Consider the following 25301-nt stretch of genomic DNA (forward strand, 5'->3'; position numbering starts at 1 on the left):
CCTTTGGAAAAAAAGGGTGTAATCACTGTGGCATGTGGCATCTCTCCCCGGCAGCAGTCCCTCTCGCTCTCCTATTCCAGCGGTACCCCTGCCAGTCACTTTCTCCAGGAACAGGCGTGTAACCGGGTCCAGTGAGTCACAATCTCATCTGAATGAAACCACCAATGCACCATCAACGCAACCATCATGCTGCATGGCGGAAGTGTGGAATTGGCCACTCGAAAAGGAGAAATATCCATTACACGACAGATAATCTCAACCAATGCCAGGTTAAATGTCAAAATTGACACAGGGGTGAAATTCAATGTCCTATCCAGAAATAAAACTGAGAAATAGATCCCCAGGCAACACCGGACTCCAGCCAGTCTGACCCCGGAGCTTACGGTGGACAGTCACCGCCGAGGGCGTGGTCACAGTTCACCGCGTACAGGGAACCCTCGACTTCCACAGTGTGGCCCAAATTCTTAAACCGCGACTCAGACTCCGGGGCTGCATCTCGTCAGGGGCCATTCAACCTGGCCCAGAGGTCCACGCTGTTTCGCTTCAGGCTCTGGAGATGTTTGAGCACAGTGACGTTTCTGACTGCCAGGCAATCGGAAAGCTCCCTGTAATCTCCACGTGAGTTTAGATGGCTCGATCACACCAACAATATGTGCCCAAGAAGGATACCGATTGCAATGAAGCAAAAGGTTATCAAAGAGCTGATTTGAATGATAGAAATGAGCGTAATGACCCTATTAGGTCTTTTGTTACCTTACTGCAGTGTGTTTGTTAGCACTACTGTATGTAACATGCGTTACTCAATCCAGCTGAGGAGGCTTTCTGCACCTTGATGAAGAAGACTCAAAGTCGTCCAGAGGTATTGAAAGGTTCATCGAGTGACAGAATTTAACAACTGCGTGAGTTCTTTCTTTAAACTCAATACCAGGAGAAAGGTTACAACGTTTATATACAGTAGCTATGTCTGACCACACAAGTAGCCCTGAGCTCCTGCTCTCGTCACAGTCTAATCACCGAGAGAGGCAGATAGCCGCTTGCGTCTGCTTTTATACCTGCCAGTGCTGCTCCCTAGTGATCTTTCAATTTCCCATTAACCCCTCATGCACATACCCATGTAAAGATCACTACATCCCCCCCTTTTTTCTTTTCATATTTTTTTTACATAGTTTCAGTGTTGTTACTAGAATGGAACAAACATAGTTGGTATCGTGTGCAAATACATTACAGAAATCAATGATTGCATCAGTTCAATGTTCACAGGTTCAGATGGTTTGCTGTGCATCTGATTTGACTTGATCTCCTAAGTGGGCATGGAGACACTGAGGTTTTAATGTCTGTCTGTTCACCGGCTGATGGTGTCAAGTGTTGTCGAGTGAGTGAGTCCTGTAGATTTAATGTCGGGAAGACAGGTTCAGGAAGTGGAACCTTTAGCAGGTCTCGTCGATTGCGTCTGAACAGCAAACCTTTGTCGGACTTTACAATGTATGATCGTGGCGCTGCTTGTTGTAGCACTGTTGCCGCTGTATGCCGGTCATAGTGCTGCTTTTGTTTGTGACGTTGGTGTTGTATCTTGTCCAGAACTTGTGAGTGATCCGGATTGCTGACGTGTAACACTGGTAGCGTTGTTCTCACATCTCGATTGAAGAGCATTTGAGCTGGTGATAGCCCTGAGCTCAACGGCGAGGATCTGTATGATAATAGAGCCAAGTGTATGTCGGAATTCGAGTCAGTGGCCTTGCTTATGAGTTGTTTGGTAATGTGAACACCTTTCTCTACTTTGCCGTTGGACTGGGGAAAGTGTGGACTCGATGTCACGTGTTTAAAGTTGTATTTCTTGAAGAATTCCCTCCACTCCCAGCTCGCAAAGCAAGGACCATTATCGGACATGACTGTTTGTGGAATACCATGCCTCGAGAATGTTTCCTACAGGCTTTGAAACCTGATGCGGACATGAGATCCGGGAGTTTCATTACTTGGATTGGATTGGATTGGATTTGTTTATTGTCACGTGTACCGAGGTTCAGTGAAAAGTATTTTTCTGCGAGCAGCTCAACAGATCATTAAGTACATGAGAAGAAAAGGGAATAAAACAAAATGCATAATAGGGCAACACAACATATACAATGTAACTACAAAAGCACTGGCACCGGATGAAGCATACAGGGTGTAGTGTTAATGAGGTCAGTCCATAAGAGGGTCGTTTAGGAGTCTGATAACAGTGGGGAAGAAGCTGTTTTTGAGTCTGTTCGTGCGTGTTCTCAGACTTCTGTATCTCCTGCCCGATGGAAGAAGTTGGAAGAGTGAGTAAGGGTGGGAGGGGTCTTTGATTATGCTGCCCGCTTTCCCCAGGCAGCGGGAGGTGTAGATGGAGCCAATGGATGGGAGGCAGGTTTGTGTGATGGACTGGGCAGTGTTCACGACTCTCTGAAGTTTCTTGCGGTCCTGGGCCGAGCAGTTGCCATACCAGGCTGTGATGCAGCCTGATAGGATGCTTTCTACGGTGCATCTGTAAAAGTTGGTAAGAGTCAATGTGGACATGCCGAATTTCCTTAGTTTCCTGAGGAAGTATAGGTGCTGTTGTGCTTTCTTGGTGGTAGCGTCGACGTGGGTGGACCAGGACAGATTTTTGGAGATGTGCACCCCTAGGAATTTGAAACTGCTAACCATCTTCCGTAAAGTTGGAGGAATAGTCAATGATAAGAACATAGTTGCGACCCATGGAGTGACACAAATCTATACCAACTTTGTTCCGCGGTGACGTAGCCATCTCATGCTGCTGGAGTGGCTCCTTGCATTGTACCGGTTGATGTTTTTGACACGTGTCACATGTGAGTATCATGTTTGTAATGTCCTCATTTATCCCAGGCCAGTACACGGATTGTCTTGCTCTTCTTCTGCATTTTTCGATTCAGTGATGTCCCTCGTGAATCCTGCGGAGCATTGTAGCCAGTTAAAATGGTTAACGCCCGATTTAGAATGGCGAACTCCGATTTAAAATGGCGAACAGCAAAGGCTGATGGGAAAATCAGCCAACAGGACACAAACGAGCAGCTACAGGTAAACTGTGTATTCACCTCTGGGAAGGCCAGACAAGATCGATACCGGGAACCATCAGCACAACAAAACACCAGCCATCTGCATACTAATGAGCAATCCCCGGGAACAATGTGCAACATTTTAGACACAAAGCCAACCCAGACTCATCGGCGCCAACAGAAGCCTACACAAAGGGAGGTGAACGATCACCTCAAGACCGCCCATCGATCAAGGAATTGCTCCAGCATTGGAGAATATCGAACCAAGTGATTGGGACGCAGTCCAATCACTTGGAACCAGGTACAGGGTCTGCCCCGAGAGGCGGGAAGCCCCTGGGGACTATAAGAATAGAGTCCAAGTTCAAATCGACCCTTCTGCTACCCCTCCTGCATCCTCCTGCACCCTTCTGCTTCTTCTTCTGACCGGGTCACTCAGCAACGCAGACCAACCCTTGACAGTGACCGGTCCAGCCATCGCGAAACATCCAGTAAGTCTTACTCCAACGCTCGCTACGAGATAGGCGCTCCTAGCTATCAATCTGTACCAGCTTCGAATCCCGCAGGCTCAGAACCCGAACGAAAGGCCATTCGTTTCCCTGACCTGGTGGGCCATTTCCAAGTTAAGTATTGGTCTGTTAGTTGTAGGAAGTAGCTTAGACGTAGAATTTATGCATGAGTATTGATTACTGTGTATAATAAATGTGCTTTGATTTAATTCTTACTAAGTGGTGTATTGGATTATTGATCATTACTCGGACTTGAACCACGTGGCGGTACCAGAAAGATACCTGGCGACTCAAGAGCAAAGGTGATAGAACAGAGCAATTAAACTAAGCCAAAAGTTAGCAACAACAGCGTGTCTGACCTGAGCGTTAGTGGAATGACGATTCTGTCATTTCTCAATATTAATCCGTCCACTATTGACAGTTCAGTTTTGATGTTTTGGAACTGTGGACACCGTCCTTTTGGCCAGCCATGCTGAAGGTTGTGCATGACCTGGAGCAAGGTCGCATCTTCTCGTGTCGCCAAACGAATTTGCTGCAGCTTCTCGTCAGATGCCGGGAGTCTCTCTGCACAACTGTGCTTGAACTTCTACATCGTCAATGGATGCAGGAGGTGAGCTGTCAGTGTCAATGGCTCGAGACAGTGTGTCAGCTATGATGAGGTCCTTCCCAGGAGTGTAGACCAGTGTGAAGTCTTACCTCCTCAGCTTCATCATCATGCGTTGTAGGCGCGGCGCCATATCATTGAGATTTTTTTCAATAATGTTGACCAGCGGTCTATGATCAGTCTCAACTAGGAACGTGGGAAGGCCGAACACATAGTGGTGAAATTTTGTTATACCTGTGATCAGCCCCAGGCACTCCTTCTCTACCTGTGTATATCTGCGCTCTGTGGCGGTCATCGCTCTCTGGGACCCAGTCCGATTGGTCATCCTGTTGGAGCAGTACCGCACCAATTCCATGTTGACTGGCATCGGAGGAGATCTTTGTGGGTTCTGTTGGGTCGAAGAATGTCAGAGTTGGCGCTGCCATCAATCGGTGCTTTAGATCCACCCATTCGTCCTGGTGCCGTGGAGTCCAGTCAAACCCTGTGTCCTTCCTTATCACGTTTCGTAATGCTGACGTCCTTGTTGATTAGTTTGGTATAAACTTGCCTAGGAAGTTAATGAATCCAAGAAACCTGAGCACAGGTTTCTTGTCTCTTGGCTGCTGCATGTTCTGGATTGCCGCGTTCTTTTCATTGTCCGGCCTCAGCCCTTGCGCTGATATTGTGTCACCCAGGAAGGTCAGAGATGAACGTGCGAAGGTGCACTTGGATTGGTTGAGTTTCAACCCAAATTGGTGAATTATTTTGAAGACTTGTCTTAATCGAGCAATGTGGTCTTCTTCCATCGTTGACCATATGATGATGTCATCGACATATACTCTGACACCTTCAATGCCCTCCGTCATCTGCTCCATGACTCTGTGAAAGATTTCGGATGCGGAGATGATCCCGAAAGGCATGCGATTATAGCAGTATCGACCAAACGGCGTGTTGAATGTACACAACAGTCGGCTGGAATCGTCAAGCTGCATCTGCCAGAAGCATTGTGAAGCATCAGGTTTGGTGAAGATGCGAGCGTTTGCCATTTCACTTCTCGCTTGGGGATGGGGTAGTGTTCCCTGCGAATGTTTTTTGTTCAGATCTTTGGGATCTAAACAGATTATGAGGTCGCCTGATGGCTTCTTGACACACACCAGCGAGCTGGCCCAGTCAGTCAGTCAGTGTGACTTTTGATATTATGCCTTGAGATTGGAGGCGTAGGAGTTCTGATTTTAGCCTGTCCCGCAAGGGAGCTGGTACCCTCCCAGGTGGATGAATGACAGGTTTTGCATCTTCCTTGAGCAGGAGTTTGTATTTGTAAGGTAACGTACCCATGCCACCAAAGACGTCAGGATACTCACTGAGCAGCAGCTGGATGTCATCGTCTAGTCGCGATGAGTCATGCGTGTGCATGAATATTCTCGGGACCAGCCGCAAGTCCTTGCAGGCTTCAGCACCTATCAGCGATGTCTTTTTGTCATCCACGATCTAGAAGCGTAGTCCTTTCGTGACCCTCTTATTGACTACTCATAGGTGGCATGATCCCCTCGAGGTGACCTGGTTGCCATTGTAGTCTATTAACTTGCATGCAGCAGGTATCATCCCGTGTGTTTCTGGGATGGATGCGAGATCTTTGCTTGTCATCAAGTTTGCGGACACTCCGGTGTCGAGCTTGAACATAATTGGGGAGTTGTTCACTTGCACCGTGGCGTTCAATTCACTTTTGGAGTCAATGGCATTAACGTATTGAGGGTTCGTGGTCGGCGCTTGAAGTTCCTCCACCGAATCTATTATTCTGACAAAGTATGTGTCCTCCCAGGAGTGGAAATTTTTGTGATCGGAAAAACTTTCTTTGGGTGTTTGGTTCTCCATTGTATCCACTGTGCGAACCTTGAAGTTTGCATGTTTCTGTGTTGGAGAGTGATATTTTGCTGTTGACTTACACTGGGAGGCGAAATGATTCAGTTTGGAGTACTTTAAACATCTTTTCCCTTGTGCAGGACATTTCCCTTTTAAGTGGGCGTTGCCACAGCGGTAGCACATCATGACGTTCGTGACGTCATGCGTAGGAAGCGTTTGCGCATGCGCGAATCGCTCCTCTGGCTGAGTTCGGTATTTTGAATTTGTACGTCTTCCACCTCGTGGAGGAATTTCGCCTCGTTTTCTTTCTGAAGAAACTCAGGCTACTGCTGTTTCTTTTGTTCTTGTGCTGTGCACTTTGCTATGGTGGCTTTTAGAGTTAGATCATTTTGTTGCATTAGTGATTCCCTTAAATGTTCATCGGAGAGTCCATAGATTAATTGATCTCAGATGATGGAATCTGTTAAATCAGCATAGTTACAGCCTTGTGCTATTAATCTGTGATCTGTGACAAAATTAAGATTGTCTCGTCGTTTTTTTGGAACTTGTTGCGTAGGTTAAATCTATCCAGGATTTCATTAGACTCTGTTTTACAGTGTTCTTCACATTTTGCGAGTATCACTTGAAATTTAGTTTTGTCTTCATTTTCAACGTAAGTGAAAGAGTTATAAATGTCTACAGCTTGCTGGCCTGCCCTTGCTCGTAGCAGCACAATCTTTCTCTCGTCGGAGGCTGTGTTTAAGTGATTAGCTGCCATGTATATTTGGAACTGTTGTTTAAACATTTTCCAGTTACTATTTAGGTTACCGGAAGTTTTCAACTGCCCTGGAGCTTGCAGGTGTTCCATCGCGTCGGTTGGTTGTCTAGGATACAAATGCTGCAAAGTCTTCCACAGTCGAGCGGTCGGTACTTTAATTTCTGTTCTTTTTCTTTCTAATCTAGCTGGTATTGTTCGTTTAAAGCCAGCCTGGTACCATCTTTTGTTACCTTACTATAGTGTGTTTGGTAGCACTACTGTATTTAACATGCGTTACTCAATCCAGTTGCGGCAGAGGCTTTCTGCAGCTTGATGAAGAAGGCTCGAAGTCGTCCAGAGGTATTGAAAGGTTTATTGAGTAACAGAATTTGACAACTGCGTGAGTTCTTATTTTAAGATCAATACCAGTAGAAAGGTTACGTTTATATACAGGAACTATGCCTGACCACACTAGTAGCCCTGAGCTAGATCTACGCTCCTGCTCTCGTCACAGTCCAATCACCGAGAGAGGCAGGGAGCCACTTGCGCCTGCTTTTATACCTGCCAGTGCTGCCCCCTAGTGATCTTTCAATTTCCCATTAGCCCCTTATGTACATACCCATGTAAAGATCACTACATTGGGTTTCAGCAATGGAAGTGACTACGGTGAAAAAGGGGTATGGCCAGTACATTTATCAACCCTGTACATTTAAACACAGCACTACTCAGACCACCCACCCCATGAAGACAGTAGAACAGGTCATCCCAGACGTATACAAGCAGAGTATTTAGTGTGTTAGATGCACAGTGCGGATTTTGGTGAATCACACTGAATCTGACCATAAGACCATAAGACATAGGAGTGGAAGTAAGGCCATTCGGCCCATCGAGTCCACTCCACCATTCAATCATGGCTGATTTCAACTCCATTTACCCGCTCTCTCTCCATAGCCCTTAATTCCTCGAGAAATCAAGAATTTATCAACTTAAAGTGTCTTAAGTGTCTTAGAGTGTCTTAGAGTGTCTTAAAGACACTCAACGTCCCGGCCTCCACCGCCCTCTGTGGCAATGAATTCCACAGACCCACCACTCTCTGGCTGAAGACATTTCTCCTCATCTCTGTTCTAAAGTGACTCCCTTTTATTCTAAGGCTGTGCCCCCAGGTCCTAGTCTCCCCTGCTAATGGAAACAACTTCCCTACATCCACCCTATCTAAGCCATTCATTATCTTGTAAGTTTCTATTAGATCTCCCCTCAACCTCCTAAACTCCAATGAATATAATCCCAGGATCCTCAGACGTTCATCGTATGTTAGGCCTACCATTCCTGGGATCATCCGTGTGAATCTCCGCTGGACCCGCTCCAGTGCCAGTATGTCCTTCCTGAGGTGTGGGGCCCAAAATTGCTCACAGTATTCTAAATGGGGCCTAACTAATGCTGTATAAAGCTTCAGAAGTACATCCCTGCTTTTATATTCCAAGCCTCTTGAGATGAATGACAACATTGCATTTGCTTTCTTAATTACGGACTCAACCTGCAAGTTTACCTTTAGAGAATCCTGGACTAGGACTCCCAAGTCCCTTTGCACTTCAGCATTATGAATTTTGTCACCGTTTAGAAAATAGTCCATGCCTCTATTCTTTTTTCCAAAGTGCAAGACCTCGCACTTGCCCACGTTGAATTTCATCAGCCATTTCTTGGACCACTCTCCTAAACTGTCTAAATCTTTCTGCAGCCTCCCCACCTCCTCCATACTACCTGCCCCTCCACCTATCTTTGTATCATCGGCAAACTTAGCCAGAATGCCCCCAGTCCCGTCATCTAGATCGTTAATATATAAAGAGAACAGCTGTGGCCCCAACACAGAACCCTGCGGGACACCACTCATCACCGGTAGCCATTCCGAAAAAGAACCTTTTATCCCAACTCTCTGCTTTCTGCCTGACAGCCAATCGTCCATCCATGTTAGTACCTTGCCTCGAATACCATGGGCCCTTATTTTACTCAGCAGTCTCCCGTGAGGCACCTTATCAAAGGCCTTTTGGAAGTCAAGATAGATAACATCCATTGGCTCTCCTTGGTCTAACCTATTTGTTATCTCTTCAAAGAACTCTAACAGGTTTGTCAGGCATGACCTCCCCTTACTAAATCCATGCTGACTTGTCCTAATCTGACCCTGCACTTCCAAGAATTTAGAAATCTCATCCTTAACAATGGATTCTAGAATCTTGCCAACAACCGAGGTTAGGCTAATTGGCCTATAATTTTCCATCTTTTTCCTTGTTCCCTTCTTGAACAGGGGGGTCTCAAAAGCGATTTTCAAATCCTCTGGGACTTTCCCTGACTCCAGTGATTTTTGAAAGATCACAACTAACGCCTCCACTATTTCTTCAGCTATCTCCTTTAGAACTCTAGGATGTAGCCCATCTGGGCCCGGAGATTTATCAATTTTTAGACCTCTTAGTTTCTCTAGCACTTTCTCCTTTGTGATGGCTACCATATTCAACTCTGCCCCCTGACTCTCCGGAATTGTTGGGATATTACTCATGTCTTCTACTGTGAAGACTGACGCAAAGTACTTATTTAGTTCCTCAGCTATATCCTTGTCTCCCATCACTAGATTACCAGCGTCATTTTGGAGCGGCTCAATGTCAACTTTTGCCTCCCGTTTGTTTTTAATGTATTTAAAGAAACTTTTACTATCATTCCTAATGTTACTGGCTAGCCTACCTTCATATTTGATCCTCTCTTTCCTTATTTCTCTCTTTGTTATCCTCTGTTTGTTTTTGTAGCCTTCCCAATCTTCTGACTTCCCACTACTCTTTGCCACATTATAGGCTTTCTCTTTTGCTTTGATGCATTGCCTGACTTCCTTTGTCAGCCATGGCTGCCTAATCCCCCCTCTGATAACTTTCTTTTCTTTGGGATGAACCTCTGTACTGTGTCCTCAATTACTCCCAGAAACTCCTGCCATTGCTGTTCTACTGTCTTTCCCACTAGGCTCTGCTCCCAGTCGATTTTCGTCAGTTCCTCCCTCATGCCCCTGTAGTTACCTTTATTTAACTGTAACACCTTTACATCTGATTCTACCTTCTTTCTTTCAAATTGGAGATTGAATTCTACCATATTATGATCATTGCCTCCTAAGTGCTCCCGTACTTTAAGATCTTTAATCAAGTCTGGCTCATTACGTAACACTAAGTCCAGAATGGCCTGTTCCCTCGTGGGCTCCATCACAAGCTGTTCCAAAAAGCCCTCCTGTAAACATTCAATGAATTCCCTTTCCTTGGGTCCACTGGCAGCATTATTTACCCAGTCCACCTGCATATTGAAGTCCCCCATGATCACTGTGACCTTGCCTTTCTGACATGCACTTTCTATTTCGTGGTGCATTTTGTGCCCCCGGTCCTGACCACTGTTAGGAGGCCTGTACATAACTCCCTTATGGTTTTTTTGCCTTTGTGGTTCCTCAACTCTACCCACACAGACTCCACATCATCTGACCCTATGTAGCTTAGTGCTATTGATTTAATTTCATTCCTAATTAACAAGGCAACCCTGCCCCCTCTGCCCACCTCCCTGTCTTTTCGATAGGTTGTGAATCCCTGGATGTTTAAATGCCAGTCCTGAACCCCCTGCAACCACGTCTCTGTGATGCCTACCACATCATACCTGTCAGTCACAATCTGGGCCACAAGCTCATCTACCTTGTTCCGTACACTGCGCGCATTTAAATATAGCACCTTTAATTCTCTATTGACCGTCCCTTTTTGTTTTCTTAGTGTGGTGGACCTTGGTTTACTGAGCCTTTCCATACACTGTGTCATATTTTGTGGGATGGGGACAATCGTAACCTCTCTTGAGTTCTGTCTGTGTTTTTTTGTATTCCTAAGCAGCTACGCTCCCCGCTGATTACTTCACCTCTTGGTTCCCTGACTTTCCCTCAAGATTGGACAGCCTCAAGATTGACCACATTCATGTCTCCGGTCGGCAGATAATGTTTTCTCCGAACGCCGCTTGGTACCTCTACCGGCCGTGAGGATTTTCACCGCTGTGTGGAACAGCACTTTGCAGATCGACCATGTGAAATCAGAGTTGCTGATCTGGGGCGGTACTGTGTAGCGGGACATGACCATCGTGTCCTAAACAACATCAGGGTCACAATTTGAAACACAACCCGACAAAGCGCCAATTCCAGGTCAATCTGGTGCAGTACGTGGGCCCCTCCTCCTGACAGATGTAGGAGGAGCCTGATCCGGAGGAGACTGCGGCCGTATCTGGTGCAGTACGTGGGCCCCTCCTCCTGACAGATGTAGGAGGAGCCTGATCCGGAGGAGACTGCGGCCGTATCTGGTGCAGTACGTGGGCCCCTCCTCCTGACAGATGTAGGAGGAGCCTGATCCGGAGGAGACTGCGGCCGTATCTGGTGCAGTACGTGGGCCCCTCCTCCTGACAGATGTAGGAGGAGCCTGATCCGGAGGAGACTGCGGCCGTATCTGGTGCAGTACGTGGGCCCCTCCTCCTGACAGATGGAGGAGGAGCCTGATCCGGAGGAGACTGCGGCCGTATCTGGTGCAGTACGTGGGCCCCTCCTCCTGACAGATTGTAGGAGGAGCCTGATCCGGAGGAGACTGCGGCCGTATCTGGTGCAGTAGGTGGGCCCCTCCTCCTGACAGATGTAGGAGGAGCCTGATCCGGAGGAGACTGCGGCCGTATCTGGTGCAGTACGTGGGCCCCTCCTCCTGACAGATTGTAGGAGGAGCCTGATCCGGAGGAGACTGCGGCCGTATCTGGTGCAGTACGTGGGCCCCTCCTACTGACAGATGTAGGAGGAGCCTGATCCGGAGGAGACTGCGGCCGTATCTGGTGCAGTACGTGGGCCCCTCCTACTGACAGATGTAGGAGGAGCCTGATCCGGAGGAGAGTGTGGCCGTATCTGGTGCAGTACGTGGGCCCCTCCTACTGACAGATGTAGGAGGAGCCTGATCCGGAGGAGACTGTGGCCGTACGCCACTTGGACATTCTGCTCCAGAAGCACGTTTTACACTTTTTCTTGGCTGTGACAAACTATCTCTCAAAATTCATTCCTTGCTATAGTGAAGTCACTGGAGCACTTTGTCAACTCCTACACCAGGAATGTTGATTGGTGTTGACAGGAACATCCACAGTGCCGTCCAACAGGTTCAAACGATCATTGGCATCCCCACCAGTTTTACAATGCTTCACTGTCCAAGCTGATGGAGCTCACATCAGCAGACACGTCACATCACGCACTTCGTGCAGCATGAATACAAAATACTGGACCAGTAGCCATTGCCTCGAGGGCACTCACTGACACACAAACTCGGTTTGTAAAAAGAGTCCTGGGTTTTGCTTGTCCACAACTTTATCTATGGTCGCCCGGCAACTGTGGAGCTTGACCGTTGACCGCTCATCCCTCTTCACACTGTCTCTGGACAGCTACAATGCAGGCGAGACGCTCACACTGATCGGTGGCCGCTTACTCGAGATCCCGCCCCGTCGCTCCCTGCGTCTCCAGTCTCTGCTCCGTTCTTTCCAATGCCTCTTGATGAAGGTCAAAGCGGTTCCTATGGCCGACCTTACGGCCGTCATGAGGTCCTCCTTTATTGAAAGAAGCTCCATTCACTGCTCTGTCGGTGGGTGGGCCGATGTTTGCGTTGGTGATCCCACTCGGTCCGCCATGCTCCGCTGCGCTTCATGTGTCTGTTCACTCGAGGGTCTGGACCTTCCTCTCCCAGCTTTTACTTTTGCTGTTTTTCCCTGTCCGTGACTGGTTTGAAAGCATTTCCTTGAATGGTTGTTAGTTTAAGGTGAGGGGGGGGGGGGCATTTTGTGATTTTGGTATCTGATTTACGGGTCAAGAGGGCCTAAATTGAAACTCCAAAGGAGAGCCACATTTAGTGTGGCCGCTCCGCACATCGCCACCACGACATGTTTAATGAGTCCTTGTCCTGGGGTTTGTTGCCTGCTACATAGGCCTCTATTTCTCTGATTTTGAAGAATGATAAGGACCTATCGGATTGTTGGGTCATATCGTCCCATTTTGCTCTTGAATGTGCTGGCAAAGGTAGTGGAGTCGTAACTTGCAGAGGTGATTGCAGAAGACCAGACAGGATTTGTTCAGGGCTGGCAGTATCGGCTAATGTACGGCTGCTGTCTTAACAATTAACTGTCTTTTACCATTTCTTTTTTTCTTGTCTTCCTTTATATATATTTAACCCCCCCCCCACCTCCATCCTTTTCACCTTTCCTTACCCTTTCTCCCCTTTGCTTCCCTATCCCCTCTTCTCACATCTACACCTGTCACAGTTTACCCTCTGATAGTTTCTCTGCTGTTTGGCCTTTCACATTGAGGCACGATCAGTTTGGCTGGAGACGAAGTTGAATTCAAACTGAGGCTTTATTAGTATCTGAAGTGTGGCCTCCCACAGCAGCTGGCGAAATGGCTGCGAGCTGGAGGCCACGCATATTTATGAGCCGGCTCCTGGGCGGAGCTGGCATGCAGGGGCCCAGGTGAACCTGTAGTGCAGGTTCTACCGTACAACCCCTAATATCAGAACACAGTGGTTTACCACACACATTTTTTGTTCTCTCTGGGGACTGCCATTAGCACTCTTTCCCCTTGCTTCTGTGGGTATTAGCACCCGGTTTCCCTGGGTTTCTGTGGCTATGACACATCATTCATTCTCACTCCACAGTACAAATATTTCCCACTTTCCCTGTCTTATAGCCGTAATGTGGAGATGCCGGCGTTGGACTGGGGTGAGCACAGTAAGAAGTCTTAAAACACTGAGGAAGGAGCAGTGCTCCGAAAGCTAGTGATTCGAAACAAACCTGTTGGACTTTAACCTGGTGTCGTAAGACTTCCCACCTGTCTTATAGCTTTGACATATGGTCATCTGGACTCGAAACGTCAGCTCTTTTCTCTCCCTACAGATGCTCCCCAGACCTGCTGAGAGCTTCCAGCATTTTCTCTTTGATGCCAGCTCTGACCTGTTCACTGTCTTGATTGGTTAGTGAGCTCTCAGGAGTGTTTGTTAATGTGAACTAGGTCGATACAGATTCTGACTGACTTTCTTCACTGCAGCTAGCATTGTGGAGACCCAATCTGTGGCTTCTTGTAGCTCTCTACAGCGTTTACATGATGCAACTGCCGTCAAGGGGGAGTGCCTCCTGACACCCTCCCCCACATCCCATTTCTCTCCCGTTGCACGGACTGCCGGGGAACATGCAAATGGACACTCCAGGTGGAACTAAATTGCTGTAGCAGGGAGTTGGAAGGTTGAATAGTTTCCTGACTGTTAGACGTTTTAGTTGCTGTGAAATGAAGAGTCTAAAGTTCTTGTTCCTTTTCACTAAACACCATTTATTTCACTTCCACAGCCTCTGCACAAACCGCTTAACAACACACCACCTCCCAGAGGCCACCTGAAGCTCCTTTACATATCAGTGTCAATTAATGGATACTTAACATAAATGAGACAACTAATTGCGATGTCTCTTAACCCATTACTTAACATTGACACTCTGATTCTAATCTACGATTCTAACATTGCAAAATTCATTCCTCGGTGGTCAATATAAGCTATCATCTATTAATAACATTCCACTATTCCGCTCTACTCTGATGCAGTGCAGAAGTTCTAAACCAAAGTACTTGTTGTACATTTGCTGGCAACACAGAATTATCCACTTATCTTTGGGAAGGCGGGTTGAAAATGATGCATTGCATCACAGTGCCACTTCTGTCAAATTCAATTTATTGCGTTTTAATGTGAATTAACAATACGATACCAATTCAAGAACATTTGGCAGTGCATTATATTAGAGCCCAATTTGTGTAAGCAACTGACCCACACACGCTATAAATCGATAAAAGAAGTAACAAAATTTACAGCAGCAACTCAGTACAATTGAAGCTGTTTATGGAATTCTGAAGGTTTGGTTAATTGATGTGAGGCTGATCATAGCTTTCAGTATATTCAGCTGTGCCCTTTGCAGATTACACGTCTTACCTCAATCATTTTCCCAGGCAGGTATGATCACACAAAACCGTTAGGAATACGCTTGGCATGATGTTGGGAATACGCTTAGTGTGGTGTTAGGAATACGCTTGGCATGATGTTGGGAATACGCTTAGCGTGGTGTTAGGAATACGCTTAGCGTGGTGTTGGGAATACGCTTAGCGTGGCGTTTGGAATCATCAGAGGGTTTCGTTGCTGATTTTGAATTGAGGGTTGATGTGTTTTTCAGACAGTCCTCTGTTAGACAGCCCAATGAGATGCGGTCTGTTCGGAGAGTGTGGGCAGTGAAGAAGGTGTCACCTTTTACAAGTTTTTTACATTAATTTTGCATGATCTAAAGAACAAAGGCAGGACAGTGGTTAGCACAGTTGCTTCACAGCTCCAGGGTCCCAGGTTCGATTCCAGCTTGGGTCACTGTCTGTGCGGCGTCTGCACGTTCTCCCCGTGTCTGCGTGGGTTTCCTCCGGATGCTGCGGTTTCCTCCCACAGTCCAAAGATGTGCAGGTTAGGTGGATTGGCCGTGATAAATTGCCCGTAGTGTTAAAAAAAAAGGTTAGGAGGGGTTACTGGGTTGTGGTGATAGGGTGGAGGTGTGAGCTTCGGTGGGTCGGCCTTTACAGTGCAGACTCGATGGGCCGAATGGCCACCTTCTGCACTGTAAATTCTATGTCTAAGTGCAGACAGATGAAGAACTAAGGTTGCAACTTTTCCCTTTCTATTTTCTTGGCATAATAATTGTACTACGAGTGAGGTGGTGGGGGTGGAGGCCAAGACGGGTGGCCGGGGGGAGGGCGGGAAAGCTGAAGTGCGGGGGGGAAAGAAGGGGAAGGGAAAAAGCGGGGGGGGGTTCTGCGACATGGCAGGGGGTGAGAGATGACATGATCAAGGGCGAAGGGGCCACCTGGGATGGGCTAGGTACAGAGTGGAATTAAAGGGGCAGGAGTTAAGTGGGGAAGATGACGGGCGGTAGAGGGGATTGGAGGCGCAAGCCTCCGGTAAGGTTGGTAACGTGGAACGTCCGGGGACTGAATGGGCCGGTTAAAAGGTTGCGGGAGTTCGCGCACCTCAGGAGCTTGAAAGCGGGGGTTGTCTTTTTGCAGGAGACACACCTCCGTGTGAAGGACCAGGTTAGGTTAAGGGAGGGGTGGGTTGGGCAGGTTCTTCACTCGGGGTTTGATTTGAAATCGAGCGGTGTGGCGATTTTAATGAGCAAATAAATGGGATTTGTGAGTGCGAAGGAGGTGAGGGATCCAGGTGAGAGATACGTGATTGTGAGTGGGGTATTGGAAGGGGCACCGGTAGTGTTGGTAAATGTGTATGCCCCAAATTGGGATGATGTGGGTTTTATGAGGGGGTTGCTGGCAGCAATCCCAGATTTGGCCACGTACCAGTTGATCATGGGAGGAGATTTTAACTGTGTCCTGGAGCCGAGGGTGGATAGATCGAGCCCCAGGTCGATGGGTACGAATGGCAAGGGAGCTGGGGGGGTTTATGGAGAGGATGGGTATGGTGGATCCATGGTGCTTTCAGAACCCAGGGGGAAGGGAGTATTTCTTCTTTGCACACGTCTATAAGGTGTATTCGAGGATTGATTACTTTGTAGTGAGTCGGGAGATTTTAGTTGGAGTGGAGGGGGCAGAGTATACGGGGATAGTTATCTCAGACCATGCACCCCACTGGCTGGATATTCGGTTCAGTACGGGACGAGAGCAGAGGCCGGGGTGGAGGTTTGACTCGGGGTTGTTGGCGGATGGAGGTTTTTGTGATAAGGTGTGGTTGGCGATTAGGGATTATGTGGAGTTCAATCAGAATGGGGAGGTGGCGGCGGGCATTTTTTGGGAAGCACTGAAGGCAGTGGTCCGGGGAGAAATTATCTCATTTACGGTTCGTGCGAATAAGGAAAGGAGGGTGGAACATGACCGTCTAGTGGGCGAGATAGTGGAGGTGGACAGGGAATATTCGAGGGTGCCCACCGAGGAGGGATTGGCGAGGAGGAAAAAGTTGCAGGGGCAATGTGACAGACTGACAACGGGGAGGGCGGTAGGGCAAGAGGGGGGCAATATGAGTATGGGGAGAAGGCGAGCCGCACACTGGCGCACCAGCTGCGGAGGCAGGCTGCGTCCAGGGAAATATTGAAGATCCGGACTGGGGCTGGGGATGTGGTGTCAGAGCCAGGGAAGATAAATGAGGCATTCAGAGAGTATTACCAGGGACTTTATGAGGCAGACCCAGGAGGAGAGGAGGGGGACATGGGGCGGTTTCTGGACGAGCTGGAATTTCCCCAGCTGGAGGAAGCAAAGAGGCAGGTGTTGGAGGAACCCCTGGGGCTGAGAGAGGTGCTGGATAGTATCAGGGGTATGAAGTCGGGAAGGCCCCTGGGCCGGATGGGTACCCGGCAGAATTTTATAAGGAATTTGCGGCGGACCTGGCACCACATCTGTTGGGGGCGTTTAATGAAGCGCTGGAGAAGGGGGAGTTGCCGGAGATGATGAAGCAGGCAGTAATCACACTAATCCCCAAAAAAGGGAAGGATCCGGTGGAATGTGGGTCGTATAGACCCAATCACTATTGAACACGGATGTGAAAGTATTGGCTAAGTTGCCGGCGGGGAGGATGGAGGGGTGTGTCCCGGGGGTGGTTGCAGAAGATCAAACAGGCTTTGTGAAGGGCAGGCAGCTCGCGAGTAATATAAGACGGCTGTTGAATGTGGTGATGAATCCGTCGAGAGCTCTGGTACTGGAGGTGGTGGTGTCCATGGACGCGGAGAAAGCATTTGATCGGGTGGAGTGGCGGTACTTGTTCGAAGTTTTGGGAAGATTTGGGTTTGGGCCGAGATTTGTGGCATGGGTGCGGTTGCTGTATGTGGCGCAAGAGCGAGGGTGAGGACGAATGATATGAGCTCACAAAGCTTTGACTTACACAGGGGTACGAGGCAAGGGTGCCTGCTGCCGCCGCTTCTGTTTGCGCTGGCCATAGAGCCATTGGCGATGGCTCTCAGGGGGTCGGCAGAGTGACAGGGGATAATGAGGGGACAGAGGGAGTATCGGGTGTCGCTCTATGCCGATGACCTCTTGCTGTATGTTTCGGATCCGTTGGAGAGTATGGGAAGGATTATGGGCCTGTTGAATAGGTTTGGAGGGTTCTCGGGATACAAGCTGAATGTAGGGAAAAGCGAGGTATTCCCGGTGAATGAGCTGGCACAGCGGGCACAGGGAGATGCCATTTACTGTAGCGAGGGATAGGTTTAGGTATTTGGGGATTCAGGTAGCGAGGGAATGGACGGGGCTCCATAAGTGGACCTTAACGAAGCTGGTGGAGGAGGCCAGGGAGGATCTTAAGCGGTGGGATACACTGCACATAACGTTGGCGGGGAGAGTCCAAGCGGTGAAAATGAATATTCTGCCGAGGTTCTTGTTTATCTTTCAGGCTCTCACGATCTTTATACCAAAGGCCTTTTTTCGGAAAGTGGACACAATCATCTCTGACTTTGTATGGGCGGGGAAGGTGCCGAGGGTGGGGAGGACCCTGCTCCAGAGGCAGAGGCAGCAGTGGGGGCTGGCGTTGCCAAACTTGCTACATTATTATTGGGTGCCGAATGTGGACAAGGTGCGGCGGTGGTGGGAGGAGAAGGGGTAGCGTGGGTTAGGATGGAGGAGGAATCTTGTTAGGGGTCTAGTTTGAGGGCTATGGCGATGGCAGCATTGCCAATGGTTTCGAGTAGGTATTCAGGGAGCCCGGTGGTGCAGTCCACGGTGAAGATATGGAATCAGCTGAGGAGGCATTTTAGGGTGGAAGGGATGTCGGTGCTAACGCCGCTGTGCAAGAATCATGGGTTTGAGCCGGGGGGGGGGGGGGATGGATAGTGTATACAGGAGGTGGAGGGAAGTGGGGCTGGTCAAGGTGAGGGATTTGTATTTGGAGGAAGGGTTCGCCAGTCTGGAGGAGCTAAGGGAGAGGGTAGAGCTGCTGAGGGGGAGTGAGTTCAGGTATCTACAGGTTAGGGACTTTGCACGAAAGGTCTGGAAGGGGTTCCCTAGATTGCCGGGATACACCCTGCTGGAGCGACTGCTGCTTCCGGATGTGGAAGGGGAGGGAAGAATTGGGGATATATATAAGAGGCTGGGGAGCAGGGAGGCGAGCGGGTGGTGAAGATCAAGGAGAAATGGGAAGCGGAGTTGGGAATGGAGATCAATTGGGGAGTATGGAGTGAGGCACTGTGAAGGGCAGCACGGTAGCATTGTGGATAGCACAATTGCTTCACAGCTCCAGGGTCCCAGGTTCGATTCCAGCTTGGGTCACTGTCTGTGCCGAGTCTGCACATCCTCCCCGTGTCTGCGTGGGTTTCCTCCGGGTGCTCCGGTTTCCTCCCACAGTCCAAAGATGTGCAGGTTAGGTGGATTAGCCATGATAAATTGCCCTGAGTGTCCAAAAATGCCCTTAGTGTTGGGTGGGGTTACTGGGTTATGGGGATCGGGTGGAGGTGTTGACCTTGGGTAGGGTGCTCTTTCCAAGAGCCAGTGCAGACTCGATAGGCCGAATGGCCTCCTTCTGCACTGTAAATTCTATGATAATCTATGGGACTTCCTCTTGCAAGGATGAGCCTGATACAGTTCAAGGTGGTGCACAGGGTGCATATGACTCAGGTGAGAATGAGTGGGTTCTTTCGGGGGGTAGCAGATGAGTGTGAGAGGTGTGGGCGGGGACCAGCGAATCATGCGCACATGTTTTGGGGTTGCGGAAAATTGGGAAGATTCTGGGCGAAAGTGTTCGCGGTCTGAGCCAGGATAGTGGAGGAGGGAGTGGATCCGGACCCTTTGGTGGCGATATTTGGGGTTTCAGAGAAGCCGGAGCTCATGGAGAGGAGAAAGGCCGATGTCGTGGCCTTCGCCTCTCAGATTGCACGGCCTCGAATTTTGCTGGAGTGGCGGTCGGCATCGCCACCGGGGGTAGCAGCTTGGTTGGGTGACCTGTACGACTTCCTGCGGTTAGAGAAAGTATGAGTTAAGGGGCTCAGCAGGGGAGTTTGAGAAAAGGTGGGGGATGTTTGTGACCGTGTTTGAGGAGCTGGTCGTCGTGGGGGGGGGGGGGGGGGGGGGGAATGAGAAAAATTTGTACAAACTGTCTAGTTGACTGTTGGGCAGAATGTTTCCCGGGGTGTTTACTTGCTGTAACCTACTTTGATACAAGTTTAAATAAAATGCGTTTGAAAAAAAAAGAAATTGTACTACAGCAAATATATTTGCTGGTATTGTGTTGAGTATGTGTGAACATTCACTGTAATTAATATTGTATGCAGAGCTCTTAGAGCTAAACTGATTTCTAAGCATCTTTCCGATGTCCTGTTCATTGTCACTGTTCTCCCATCTGATCAGGTTACCAGCACGAACAGAGGATCTGCATCACCTGTTGATTCGATAGCATTTGGGATGCAGTTTTGAGAAAGGTTATGTTTCTTTTTGATTCTTCTTTCTGTATCTGATTTTCTTTCTAGTTTGGCTGGGATTAGGTTGACTGGTCACCTTGAAGCAAGAGACCGATCATGTGTTCGCGATGTTATGATCTCAGTTGAGACCAGTAACTTTTTTTAAATGACAAAAGAAGCAATCCAAAATCCCAGTTATTTATCGGAAGAACAAAGCTGTGGATTAAAACAAAATAAATTTTACTATACAAGAGTCAAGCAAGGCACACACTAAATATTATCTTGAGTGGCCACTTATACTCTAAAGTTCACAATCAACGTAATTTAAACATGAATTAACAAGCAAACTACAGATTAAATGGGAGTTACTCTGACGATAGGTTTCACAAATTAGCTCAGCTGTCCTCAGCAAAAATGCCACCAACTCAGGCGCAAAACACTGTTTCAGCTCCTCTTCTTCCAGGATTTAGCTTGTTCCCCGGACAACAGCAGTGCAAGGCCAACTCGAGTTCCATGAGCACTGTCTACTTGAAAAGTGGCACACCATCTGCAGAACCTCCTCTGTTGGGTAAACTCCCGAGCTTGGTTGCGAAGAAGGCTCTGAGATGAGGCTGCTTTTGGTGGAGACTGTTGATCGCCAAGCTTATTTCGCTACTCTTAACACAATCTCCACAGTGCCGGCTGTCTCGTTTCTGTCTGGACATCTGAATGTAATGACCTAATCAATACCCTCCGCCTGTTAACCGTATTACATAAGTCACTAGATATTTAACTCCACCAACAGACATTTTAGATACGACTTCAAATGCTTACAGTGATATGGATGGGAGAGAATCATAGAATCCCCACAGTGCAGAAGGGGACCATTCAGCCCATCGAGGCTACACTGACCCTCTGAAAGAGTGCACTAGCTAGGCCCTATCCCCTGTAACCCCACCTAACCTACACATTTTTGGACAGTGAGGGGCAATTTTATCATGGCCAATCCACCTAACCTGCACATCTTTGGACTGTGGGAGGAAACCGGAGCACCCGGAGGAAACCCACGCCGACACGGGGAGAACGTGCAGACTCCGCACAGACAGTCACCCGAGGCTGGAATCGAACCTGGGACCCTGGAGCTGTGAGGCAGCAGTGCTAACCACTGTGCCACCGTGACACCCCTGGAACCACGAATGATCATATAGATCCTCTAATAGATCCAATAATGTTTTCTCCAAGTAACAGAAACAGGATTAAACAGGTCGATTCAGAAAGAATGTTCCCAATCATGGGGGAGTCCAGAACCAGGGGTCACAGTTTGAGGATAAGGGGTAAACCTTTTAGGACTGAGGTGAGGGGAAATTTCTTCACCCAGAGAGCGGTGAATCTGTGGAATTCACTCCCACAGAGAGTAGTTGAGGCCAAAACCTTGTGTAATTTCAAGAAGGAATTCGATATTACTCTTGGGGCTAAAGGGATCAAGGGATATTGGGGGAAGGCGGGATCAGGGTATTTGACTTGATGATCAGCCATAATGAATGGCGGAGCAGGCTCGAAGGGCCGAATGGCCTCCTCCGACTTCTATTTTCTATGTTTATATGAAACAACAGCAGAATCTGTATTTGCCTGTTCCCAGCTCCCGTATTGAGCTCTGCAGCCCACAGGACTGAAATCACCGCCTGAGCTCTGATGGCTCTGACTCATTTTATCTGGTTTCAACCAGTTTCAGCTTCCCAGACGTTTCTCTTTCCAAACTCCCTTTCAGCCTTAATTTCCTCCGACACTGGAAAAGTCATTTTCCCTTTTCAGTTTGTGTCTCTCTGGTGTTTCTGAAGCTTTGCAAATGCAGACACCGTCCCAGCAGTGATTGTCCTTGGAAATCGCGAGCCCATGGTGGGAGAGGAGGGGTGGGGGGAGGGGGTGGGGGAATGGCGATCGGGGTGAGTGGATTGGAAGAAAGTATAAGACCATAAGGCACAGGAGCGGAATTAGGCCACTCGGCCCATCGAGTCTGCTCCGCCATTCAATCATGACTGATACTTTGCTCATCCCCATTCTCCTGTCTTCTCCCCATAACCCCTGATCCCCTTATTAATCAAGAACCTATCTAGCTCTGTCTTAAAGACAGTGATTTGGCCTCCACAGCCTTCTGTGGCAATGAGTTCCACAGATTCACCATCCTCTGGCTGAAGAAATTCCTCCTCATCTCTGTTTTAAAGGATCGTCCCTTTAATCTGAGATGGTGCCTCTGCTTCTAGTTTTTCTCCGGCTGTGGACATGTCCCTGGAGCTGGGTCCACCCCCTGTGTGTGGTGTTGTTGCCCCGCTGGGCTCGGGCACAGTGTCCAGGCGTCAAGGTGTGATTGGGATGTTGGGCAATGTCTCCCACATGCTACCTGGCCCGCCCACCCACGGGAATCCACTTGGCATCTGTGAAGTGCTCACTTAACCACGATTGCCAGTTCCCTGTCGGCGGTAGCCTTCAGCCGCACGGCCAGAGGCCTCGGCAGAGGGTGAGAGTTATGGGTAAAGGTTGGGGCAGACGGACAGAAACATTGGTTGCCCCAGAAACGGGTATACGATCCAGGGGTTGGCACGGTGGTGCCGCCAGTGGTTGCCCCCCGGTTCCTCCCCAGTACCTCTCCCACCCTCCTATGGCGGCTCAGCCCTGCGGAGGGTCCCCCACCCCCAGCTTAGGGACCCCCACACCCCACCAAGCACTGGCAGCGCCCCCCCCCCCCTCCCCGGTGATCCTCCGGCCCGCGATGGGCCGAGTGGCCGCCCTTTTTTTTTTTGTCGGTCCCGCCGGCATAAATTAGAGTAGGTCCTTACCGGTGGGATCTGGCGGCTCCGGGGTCCTTGGAGGGGCGTGGGGGGATCTGGTCCCGGGAGGTGCCCCCACGGTGGCCTGGCCCGCAATCGGGGCCCACCGATCCCACGGGCGGGCCTGTGCCGTGGGGGCACTCTATTCCTCCGCGTCGGCTGCTGTGGTCCTCGGCCATGGCCGGCGCGGAGAAGAGCCCCCTGCGCAGGTGCTGGGATGGTGCCAGCACACGCTGGCGCTCCCGCACATGCGCCAACTCGCACCGGCCGGCGGAGGCCCTTCGGTGCCAGTTGACGTGGCGCCAAGCCCCTTCCCCGCCGGTCGACGCGGCGCAAATCACTCCGGGGCGGGCCTAGCCCCTGAAGGTGCGGAGGATTCCGTACCTTTGGGGCCGCCCGACGCCGGAGTGGTTCACGCCGCTCCGTCCGGCCGGAGTTGCTCGCCCCGCCGATTCCCGCAGAATCCCGCTCCATGGGCGCGATTCTCCGATGCTGCGCCGTTTGTGAGAATCGCCGGGGGCGCCATTTTTTCACGCGCCGCCGGTGCACCCCAGCGGCGAGATCGGCACTATCTAGTTCTGCGCGGCACAGTCCGGTGAATCGCCCGAGACACCCAAAATGGCGATTCTCCGCCACCCCCGCTATTCTCAGGCCCGGATGGGCCGAGCGGCCAGCCCAAAACGCCGGCTTCCCGCCGGCGCCATCCACACCTGGTCGCTGCCGGCGGGAACAGCGTGGGAATGCTGGGGGGGGCAGCCTGTGGGGGGGGGGGCGAGGGGGGTTCTTTCACCGGGGTAGGACTCAAAAGGGGTCTGGCCCGCGATCGGTGCCCACCGATCGGCGGGCCGGCCTCTCTGAAGGAGGACCTCCTTTCCGCTTTTGTGTGGCGCCAATGCCCGGCGCGCGCTGACGACGCTGTTATAGCGACCCCCCCCCCCCCCGAGTTTCTCGCGGCCCCGATCCTCGCCCAATGTCAGGGCCTGAATCGGTCGAGATTGGGGCCGTTTCGCGCCGTCGTGAACCTCGACGGCGTTCACGACGACGTGGACACTTAGTCGCGGGAGCGGAGAATCGCGCTCCATATCTCTGAAATTGTTCCTCCTTCAAGTAATTATCCAATTCCTGATGGATTCCCATCAGCCAGTACATTCCAAATCTACCCACTCCTTGTAAAAAGGCTCTCCTCACGTTGCCTTCATTCTTTCGCGAATCACCTGCAATCTGCGCCCTCTGTATAATTTTGAAAATGTATTTTAAATGCAGAATAATGCTTCGTTCTCAGCACATGACAACCTGCTCCATTCTCGGAATCATCAACCACACCCTGCAGGTTTCCATACCAGCTCCGGGATGAAAAACATTCCAGAATCTGGGGATTTATGAGGCAGCAGCTGAAGGCCGTGGCTCCGAAATGCAGCCTTGTTGTTTTGGAGTTTTTCAAGTTAAACATACCTGACAGGTTTATGCGTCATCGTAAACCCTATGATGGTGATGCCTGAGTAGCTCATGTGGCCAGTCATTGAACCTTAGATCAGATAGTAACCTGGATCTTAACCAGTGTCTGTGACCTGTATTAATCCACAGCAGGGATGGAGAATCTAATAATGTTCATTAGGTTTGTGCTCCGAACATAAACATTAGTTTTCCTTCATAAAGCCACACGGATTACGTCAGTAATTTTATTTCTTAAGCTTTCGCTTTCATAACCCGAAGAAAGAATGCAGTCCATGTGGTGTAGGTCCACCCACAGTGCTGGTAGGAAAGGGGTTCCAGGATGCCCACCCTGTCACAGTGAAGGGGCGGGGATATATTTGCCAGTCAGGATGATGAGTGGTTTGGAGGGAACTTACAGGAAGATGCCCCTGGATGTAGCCCTTTGCTACATCTGGCACTGATGGACTTCACTCTGCCTCTAGCAGACAGTGAAGTACTTGATGTTTAACCCGTTGCTTTTAACTCTCCTCGCTTGGCATGTCGCCGGGTTCAAATTAAATTATCCAGGTTCAACACATCCTTTTACAAGGTTGATTTTCCCGACAGAGAAAGGTGATTTGTGTTGTGATCACGAAGCCAGTATCACCAGAGGAACCATTTGAGTGCCGATACTGCGTGCCAGCAGACAGTTCATCATTTTACGGCATGGTGGCCCAGTGGTTAACACTGCTGCCTCACAGCGCCAGGGATCCGGGTTCGATTCCGGCCTCGGGTGCAGCTTGAACATTCTCTCCGTGTCTGCGTGGGTTTCCTCCGGGTGCTCCGGTTTCCACCCACAATCTAAAGATGTGCAGGTTAGGTGGGCTGAATTGCCCC

General features: G+C 49.6%; 1 protein-coding gene across 5 annotated transcripts in view; it reads left to right on the top strand.

Annotated features, from left to right (window-relative positions):
- The window catches only part of frmd4a (FERM domain containing 4A), a 796670-nt gene that overhangs the window by 8831 nt on the left and 762538 nt on the right, over positions 1-25301 (top strand). For 2 of the 5 annotated variants that reach the window (XM_072470969.1, XM_072470973.1), the window contains exon 2: positions 20138-20208. The exons of the other annotated variants lie outside the window; for them this stretch is intronic. The gene's annotated coding sequence lies outside the window, so the exon portion shown is untranslated. The remainder of the gene's footprint in view (positions 1-20137; positions 20209-25301) is intronic. 5 annotated transcript variants of the gene reach the window in all.

The sequence above is a fragment of the Scyliorhinus torazame genome, chromosome 13 (genome assembly GCF_047496885.1).
Source record: "Scyliorhinus torazame isolate Kashiwa2021f chromosome 13, sScyTor2.1, whole genome shotgun sequence".
NCBI classification, from domain to species: domain Eukaryota; kingdom Metazoa; phylum Chordata; class Chondrichthyes; order Carcharhiniformes; family Scyliorhinidae; genus Scyliorhinus; species Scyliorhinus torazame.